This window comes from Leptonotus elevatus, chromosome 11, assembly GCF_054856555.1.
Source record: "Leptonotus elevatus isolate MCC_2025b chromosome 11, RoL_Lele_1.0, whole genome shotgun sequence".
Lineage (NCBI taxonomy): Eukaryota > Metazoa > Chordata > Actinopteri > Syngnathiformes > Syngnathidae > Leptonotus > Leptonotus elevatus.
In genome coordinates, this window is record NC_141249.1 from 15,465,504 (window position 1) to 15,474,239 (window position 8,736).

At 38.4% G+C, this 8,736-nt stretch overlaps 1 non-coding gene across 1 annotated transcript; it reads left to right on the forward strand.

Annotated features, from left to right (window-relative positions):
- Positions 1-2,769: 2,769 nt before the first annotated feature.
- Positions 2,770-2,841, forward strand: trnaa-cgc (transfer RNA alanine (anticodon CGC)). Its single transcript has one exon. It is a non-coding gene; the product is annotated as a tRNA-Ala (tRNA).
- Positions 2,842-8,736: the final 5,895 nt, after the last annotated feature.

Here is an 8,736-nt window from a genome sequence, read left to right on the forward strand (position 1 = left end):
AAAAAGTACAACTCTTAACGGTAATGTTTTAGAACTGTCTTTATTCAGAAAAGAACAGAATAAATACTTTGTGTGGATATTACAGTACCTTTAATATACTGTTTGATATTGAATGAGTAGTTTTGCATGCCTGCGTTGCCTTGTGTTGTTTTCAAGGTGGAGACGACAGGAATAGTGAATTTCACTTCACATCTATCTTGCTTGCTAACTAGCTAGCTTTCGAGCTACCTAGTTTGCTATCTAACTAGCTAGCTTGCTCTCTAACTAGCTAGCAAGCTATTCAACTAGCTAGCTCGCAATCTATTTTGCTGTTTCTCAATTTGTCTCAGCCCATGTCCTGTTCCAATTGAAAGTTTGTGCATAAACCAAGAACGCACAGAATACCCGGATGTTGTTCTTGTCTGCTAGCTTAAACAAAGCTCGTTGGATACTTGTGAATACTGAGCTGGTAAAAATATTCCAAGATACGTTTTGTGCTGCTGTTATTGAAATACGTCAGGAGAAGGGAAGTTCACAACCACACAGTTGTTCCAATTCACAATGAAACTAGTGTTCTTAGTAAGTACGTTCTTGAGTACGTTCTTAGGAAGACCTTGCTTGGTCGAGTTGATGTTGCTAAACAGCCTTTGTCTCTACTTTTTTTTTTTTTTTATCTATCTAGCGCTTCCACTCCTAATGCCATTTTGGCCTTCTAGTATTTTATTGATCAATGAACCCTTATTAGTGAACTACTGTGTTGCACTAGTAATACAACTATAGCATGTGCCATGGATCCTACTAGTAGCACCAAAATGTACCCGGTAGTATTTTGGCCTCACTAGTAGCTGTAGATGTCCCATTACTGCGTAGAAATGTCATACTGTTGTTGAAGGCAGTAATGGGCAAAACACAACTAGTTAGACGCAGTTCTACAGTTGTCTTACTACATAGGATAATGAGTGCACTAGTACATGGACCCAAAATTGGATATTTGGGATAAGGAATAAATATTCAAATGGCTTTCCATACTTCGCATGTGCCCACACTAGCTGCTGATCCCTCACTGTATACAATCCCACATTAATTGTTGGCACTGCTCCCACTCATCCTCGCGCACGACATAGGACTGTGACCTCAGTCTGCCCTGAGGGCCCGTGCATGTGTGCGTAGCGAGGGGTGGGGGAGGGGATTTAAACAGACGGGCTAATGGGGGTTGTCACACCAGGGAGTCGGGGGGTATGCAGTCGTCTACTCCGCTGTGCCCTACACGAAGAGAAATTGGTAGCACTCTGAAGATTGTTCACTACACACAAACCTTTAATTCATTTCAAGTGACGATGGCTGGATTTGCACCGCATGCCTCGTACGACACGTTTCCGTTTTTTCGCCTCTCACGATTCATGGCATTGTATTAGGGCCACGAAACATTTACTCAACATTTACACAATTTCCCCATGCATCAAACATAAAAACATTCATGTAAAAACACACCTGCTGTAAATCATTAAATATGTAAATGAATGAATGATGGCGAGATTACCCTAATTTAGATTAATTGTGTGGAAAGAGTCAACCCAGGTAAGTAAAGGCCTAGCGACACCAATCCGACGTCGGGAGTCGGACATCGTTGGGCCGACGACATGCACCGTCTGATCAGTGTATAAATTACTGTCGTAAAGTCGGATCGAGTTGGAATACAAGGGGCGGGGTTTCAGCAAAATTGACGTCAGGCATCGGGGCATTTGATCACTGTGATTGGCTGTTAGCTAGCGAATTAGCGCACGGGGCAAGAAGAGGAAGTGACGAACGCGGATATACAGTACTGATGGAAAGCCTGGACCATTTTTTCATCACCCTGCTGTACCCTCCGCATTTGAACGTACAATGTCTGTCTGGACAGAAGATCGGAAAGATGACTTTGTCTTTTTGGTTCAAGAGAGACCGGCATTGTATGATATTACTGTTAAAGGGTATGCCGACGAAGGTATGAAAGCCAAACTATGCCATGACTGGATATAGGTAGGATTTACTTTTATACTTGAGAAGTATAGCAACTGTTAATAATATATATATAAATATAATTATATATAATTATTTTTTCACGTTTTTATATCCCGCCCCCATAAAGAGGTTTCCGGTTGCCTTTAGGAATAATGACTACTGCCACCGATGGTATGGAGGGGAATTACTTCTCGCGCATGCGCTGAAAGTACGTAACAGTCGGTGCGGTGTGTATTTACGTCATTTTTCTACTCGACACAGGGGGTAGGCGTCGGTCAAATATGGCCGACGTCGGATTGGGGAATCTAGGCCTTAATATTTAAGACTCTATTTTTGTGGCACGCCGTGTGGTAAATCTATGCTTGGAGGTGAGTTAGATGTAGTAATGGTAATTTTGCAGACAAGAGCAGGCTGGTGGATCTGTGTTGCTGTGGGAGTGGTCACACCCGACTTCAATAATGGTCAATCAAAGTTCCTCCTTTTTTCTATTTAACAGAAATTGATCGGGAGTCTGCATGTGACCTTGACTTGGTCCGGATTTGAAGATAGGCAGTAGACAGTGAAAGACTATAAAGTACATTTATTATTTTTTTAGCAATTTTGATTTGCCATCATAAGGGTATTTTTTGTTATTTTGTTATTTTTTGCTTAAAAACAGTTAAATATAATAATATTGGTTGCTCGCCGGGGTCTCCAACCTTTTTTCCACCACGGATCAATTTAGGGTAGGACTTTTTGTAGATGATTTTTCACCGGGTTTGTTGTTTATATACGTCCATGATTAGCATTGGGGATGTAGCTCAGTGGTAGAGCGCATGCTTCGCATGTATGAGGTCCTGGGTTCAATCCCCAGCATCTCCATTTAGTCAGTGCAGTTGAAAGCATGTATAAAACGCATCAAACAAAATCACCTACCTAAAAAAATAATAATAATAAATGGGAGATTAACCGTTTACTATCGTTACTAGTATCATAACATCAACTTAATGCAATGAATAGTAAAACAAACAAAAAAAATCTAAACACTTTAGTGAAATGAGGGATTGACTCGAGACGACATCAAAATACGCATGTGGTCTTCCAAATCACAAGTAAACTGAATGTACTGGCGCGAGTCGATGTGACATCTCGCTTTGTTTCACCCATCCGTCACACGTGATGCATGGACGGGAGGTCACCGAGGGGCCAAAAGCTGACATGATGGCTGGACGTGTGCGTCCGGGGTGGTTGAGGGCAGATGCTCAGCCGCTTGAATAACAAGGGTTGGAGGGCGGGCGTCCATTCCTACCCGCTCTTCGCACCTCTGCCAGCCGAACGGCGCGTGGCGACGATGTTGTGAGTGCCGGTAACGAAAAGCCATTTGCATGAGGTTTGAAGCTCTGAAAATAGTCCGCAGTGGGATGATAAATATAGAGCTGCCTGTCTTGCCAGCCGAGTAGGCTGGAAGTAGTTGTTGTATTCTCTCAACATGATGTGGCCTCCACTTTAATTGACGCCTTACCTCAAATAATCACTGCTTTTAATGGAATAAACATAGGAAAGATCTTGAGTTGTCTTTTTAGTTTTTTTCCCTTTCAAGTGTGAAATGAATGGATATGACTTTAATCTGTTCCAGCCTCGCAAATTAATTTTTTTTTTAATTATTAGTATTCTACAATATTGTATTTTAGTGATGTTTTTTGCTTCAATTGAATGGATATTGTGCTGCTCCTTTTTGGTTTGTGCCTGTCAAATAGACTAGGGATGTTTGATGCCACATTTTTTCAGACCACTAATACTGTTGATATACTGTATAAAAAACAATGAGAGGTCATTTTAAAGAAAGACCCATATTTACCAATCAAATTTTTTGGGGCTAAAATTGCATGAAATTAACTCATTCACTGCCATTGACGGTTATCAACGTCAAAAATCCATTTGAACTATTTCTATTAGTTTTTTTCCCACTTTTGTTAACAAGAGTATGAAAACCTAGAATTTTTTTATTGTACATTTAGAACAGATATAAAATTTGTGATTAATCGTGAGATAACTCGTAAAGTCATGCAATTAATTAATCATTTTTTATTGTAATTAATCGCATGACTTCAATAGTTAACTCACGATTAATCATAAATTTGATATCTGTTGTAAATGTTCAATAACAATTGTTTCTAGGTTTTCATACTCTTGTTAACAAAAGTGGAAAAAAATGTTAAACTAATAGAAATAGTTGAAATGGATTTTTGACATCAATAGCCGTCAATGGCAGTGAATGAGATAATTTTCTATTCTTCTGATTTCTAATTTGTAGTTTCTGATCGTAATACGACCACAAGCGGTATCGTATTAGCCCATCTATTGTGTGTTAGCATTGTTATTTAGCTTTAGGCTAAGCAGGCTGTTGTACGGCCAAGCCATGTGGATTTTTAAATACACATGATTTCATTATCTGTGTTTTATGTTCAGTTTGACAGTAAACTTCAACTTGGGAGTGCCATTAAATAGTTTGAAGTATCTTTTTGGAAGATTTGTTGACAATCTGCCAAACTGCTTGAAGTTCTCTGCCACCACAAAGTGCTCATATCTCAAACTTCTGCTCATAAAATCGCCCGAATGACAGCTTGTATCTAAAAAAAAAGTCAGAAGTTGGATCATTTATATCTCAAAGTATTGCCACAAAATTATACACAAATTTCTGCTCGTAAGTCAAAGCTAAAGCTTGGATCACTCATTTCTCAAAGCACCATTGCAATGTTGAAAGTATTGTCACAACATTATGCTACATTAGTGAGAGAAACTAATAACAGGTTGACATTACACATTTCATTCCTATTCCAATCAAAGGAAGGCAACATGTAAAACGCCTGGGGCTCACCATTTGAGGAATTACACTAGTTTATCTGCTTTCTTGCACTTAAGCATCTCCTGAGCTGCGTGCCGGCACAAATCTGCACGCTGCAGAATGTGAAGCTTTCGTCTCAGTGCCGCGCCGCGCCAATGTGGAGATTGTACTTTATTTTTTTTTTATTTTTTTTTTAAAGCAGCCACACTGTCATGGGACACCTGAAGCTCTAAAAAGTGAGCACGACAAGATGAGCGCCAGTGTGTGTGCGTGTGTGTACGCTGAAGGGGCGGAAACCTTTGCGGAAAATAGACAGGCGTGACCTACATATCCATGTGTGGCTTCTTATTAGCATATCCATATTATTCACACGCACGCACGCGCGCACGCACGCACACACACAGCATATAACAGTGACTTGTGTCATAGAGACAACCAAGAAGAAGGCCATTTACATGATTTGCATTGTGTCCTTTGTTTGCAGTTAACTGTCTCGACACCACGGCAGATGGCACGCGCGCGCGCGCGCACACACACGTGCATGAATTGCATGGTTAATTTGTAGACGGACACACATCCTATGTGAGCGAGCCCAAATGCAATTTGAATATTGCATGACTCATTTTGGTGACGACGTCCTCCAATTGACACGATGACACGGCAGGCAGATGTGTTTGGCTGCATGATGTGACAAGAATGTTGACACGTGACATTTTAAAGTCCAATTTGGTACAAAAAGGAATAAATTGGTCACCTGTGTCGGAAGTAAACAAACAGCAAACGTGGCTTTTCTCACTTGGTATTGAAGTGCAACATATTTTTGATTACATTTTTCATTTCAATTGGTATATTTTCTTTTTTTAATATTCTGAATTATTATTATTAGTTGTAGCAGTAGTATTGTTGGTATTAACATGGTGGTAATGATGATGATGATGATTTTTTTAATTATACGAATTCTGGTGTAAATTAGTCATGTTTGTGAAAGAAAAGTTCATTTAAAAAGTGATATATACATATATATTTTTATGTATTTTTAGTTTTAGTTTTTGCATTTTTTTTCTTTATTCATTCATTTGCTGCTGTTAATTATACTATTGATAGTGGTAATGGTCATTTGAAACACATGCCATATTTGATTATGTGATTATTTAAATGACAGTTTTTAAATGTATTTTTGTGTATTTATCTATTTTTGTTTACATATTTATTTTTTTGTTCATGTATTTATTAGTTGTTATTGTTATGTATTGGCATGTATATTGTTGTGTATATTATGTGTATTTTATTATTATTATTATTATTATTATTATTATCATCATTATTATTTACTGCATAATGTACATAATAAAGTTAAGACATTGTTAGTGTTAGAAATTTTCATCATCTACAGATTATTTAATATATTTTGTTTCTTAATCAAGTTTTATGTTGTTGCTATTATTATTATTATTATTATTATTTATTTATTTATTTGTTATTATTATTATTATTATTATTATTATTATTATTATGCAGTGGTAGTAGTATACATTTGCAACACATGGCATACAGTATTTTTTCAGATCGTTATTTATATGCTACATTCACAGAACATGATGTACCGTATGATCAAGATTATTTCCTTATGTCATTTTATGTTGTTTGCAATATCGAAAGGACCAAGAGTCAGAACATGATTCAATAATAATAATAATAATAATAATAATAATACAAAATTGGACCATGTTCTGACTCTTAGTCAAGTTCATCTTATATAATTGTATGAAATATGATAAATATTGTGTCAGATTTTGACACATCTGCGACATTCAGAACTCCTTTCAGGTTTCTTCCCCCTTGTTTCATTCTCCTCTGTGCTGTTTTTCTTCCTCCCCCTAGACCTCACTCAGCCCCCCCCCCTCCCCTCCTCATCCTCCTCATTGCTGAGCAGCATCCCCAGGACAACTATTAATCATAGGCAGAAATGATAGATGCTTTGCACACCAGCAACGCCATCTATTTTGCCTAAGTGCGTGCTGTCGATGCGCTGTGCCGCGCCGCGCATGTCTATCTGCTGAGCTGTGTGCAAACAACACACACACAAACGCGGGCTTGAATGTAAAAAATGTAATTGTTCAATAGTTCCGCATACATGTTATTCTCATGTATGTGTGTAACACATTAAAGAGGACGTAGTATAGACAATAGATTCCTTGAACCGCTATCTTGAAAAGGTACTATCGTCAAATCATTTTTATGTCAAAACCCGAAGGTAAGCAAAGCTGCATTAAGCTTTGCTAAAAGTGTTCGATTCTGATAAGAAGCACACATTTGAATTATGAGAAGATCTTAATAGTCATTGTTAGCACATAAACATTGGAGTTAACCCATTTTGTAGATGATTTAACATTGGTTTGAATGTGATTGGTTAATTCTGAACAGCCACATCCCAGAGGAACGAGGATGTGCACACTTATGCAACTATCTTATTTCCACTCTGGAAATTATTTGTCAAAGTTGAACAGGCTGAATTTCACCTCACAAAAAAAACTGGCATTTGAACAGGGGTGTGTAGACTTTCTATATCCACTAATATGAGTCTGGTGACCGGTCCATGGTGTACTCCACCTCTTTGTTGGATACACAAATTAGCGTTAGCTTCTGATTAGCAGCACATACTTGAATTATGAACAGTTCCAAATACCAATGCGTAATCAATGTGCAAAACGATCAGGTTTCTGCAAGAGAAGGAAAAATGTCAAGAAAGCCACAAGAACATCTGAACTTTATTGGGGATTAATCAGAGGCACTTCAAATGGTGGCAGGTGTGTGCGGATGTGATTGGTTATTTCTGAAAACGACCACATTTGAGTTATAAGGATCTCCAAACTCGTGTAACCACATTATTTTGAGATTATATTCATTAATATAGCTCAAAGTGACTTTTTAAAATTAATTAGATCATTTTTAAATCAAGTCCCATCACAAGTTTGACCAATGATTAACATTGTCAAAGAACAGCAAAATAGGCTATAATACGTCAATAGTATTTCTTGCGCAACTTTTACGCTATAAAAAATTGGAGGGCACAACGTATGCTTGAAAATCTCCGGAATGTGCCTTCATTGGCAGCCTGGATCGCTGGGTATGAATTAAAGCGACGACACAAGTGCGTACAAGACAAGAATATGTTCGATTGTTAATGCGTAGAGCAGTGTTGGGGGGGGGGGGGGGGGGCACAAGAGCAAGGGAGAAGTGATGAAGGGTGAGCAGCATGACAAGGAGGATTTACTCATTTGGGATTTATTCAAAGTGCAGGACAGGAAGAAGAAAAACACAAAAAACTTCTCGCTGCCTTACCTTTGGGCATGGGCGGTGCTGTTGTGCTGTCTTGTATTCTATATTTAAAGGGGAAGTCAACCTAAAAAAAAAAATCTTGACAATAAAATACATTATTATCAATATCAGAAGGCGGCCATTTTACCACTTGCTGTCGAGCTCAGGTAACAACCAATCACAGCTCAGCTTCAGAAAACCGGTGCGCTGTGATTGGTCATTGCCTGAGCAACTATGATGTCATCTTCAGTCGACAGAAAGCAGGGGGGAAATGGACGCCCCTTGAGATGGATAAAAACAGCTGGATTTTGCTCCCTAGCTCATATCCCACAAATGTAATACTTAATCATTCACTCCCAGCCATTTTCACTGAAGCAACCCCCTTCTCTCCAGGCGGTGTTACTGGATTTTGACAGATTTTTCAAGGCCCTCAGAATATTGTGTTGTATTGCTATTAAAACATGGAAGCTACCAAAAGAAAGATGTGTTTCCGTTTTGCAGCAATTAGCATTACAGTATAGCTAATTTTAATCATTATTCACAAATCTGTTTAGAACTGTGAGTAAATGAGCTTGTTTGCAACATGGCCCTGGTTGATCTCTCATACTTTGCTG